This window comes from Micropterus dolomieu, linkage group LG13 (genome assembly GCF_021292245.1).
Source record: "Micropterus dolomieu isolate WLL.071019.BEF.003 ecotype Adirondacks linkage group LG13, ASM2129224v1, whole genome shotgun sequence".
NCBI lineage: Eukaryota > Metazoa > Chordata > Actinopteri > Centrarchiformes > Centrarchidae > Micropterus > Micropterus dolomieu.
In genome coordinates, this window is record NC_060162.1 from 26341868 (window position 1) to 26342719 (window position 852).

The following is an 852-nucleotide window of genomic DNA, read 5'->3' on the forward strand; positions in this document are numbered from 1 at the left end:
ATGATTTCAGTTTCCTGTTCAGGAGACAGAAGACGTTCCCGACCACCTTGTGTTGGTAATCTTTCAGTTCTGCCAAACAAATAGTAAAATACTGTAAATACAAAGTAGGTATACATTTCCTAAATACTTGAAACATACTTTACAGTATTTTTACAGTCCTACAGAACAGTCCACAGGCAATACTGTACTACTGTACTCATTGAGTACTGTATTGATATGTAGTACTGCAATTTGCTAGTAAGAGTAGATTTCTTACCTATTCTCATTTCGGAAAGTCCGGATGATGGATGCTACAGTGTACCTGCTCAGATTTGGCTGTACTCTTTGCCCAGCCTCACTCATTCTTAGACCATGGTTGACCACATCAACCAAAGTGGCTCGGATCTCATCAGAGATTACGGTCCTGGTCCTGGTCCTGGTCCTGGTCCTGGTCCTGGTCCTTGTCCTGGTCCTTGTCCTGGTCCTTGTCCTTGTCCTTGTCCTTGTCCTTGTCTGGCTCTGTTTCCAATGTTGGCATCCATTGCTCCATTGAAGAGCTCACCTGTTGCCCTTTTATGCTAAAGCTCTGATTGCTAATTGGAAAACTGTGTGACGGGTGTTTGCCCTTGTGATGAGTCAGTGTGCATATTTGAAAGGCAGTGTGTTTCTTGTGAAAACAAGATATTTTCTGCATGAAACTTGTGCCAAAAGCAGAGAATTGTGTGTAGTGTTTTGACAAAAGTGTGTTTTGGAACTGCAATTTGAGTGTAAAGCAGGAATCCGAGTGCAAAGATTTTAGAAGCGCAAGTTACACACACCCTGATGGCTGAGCCCCGTTTGTCTTTTAATCCTAGTGACGTCCCTGGGAAACTG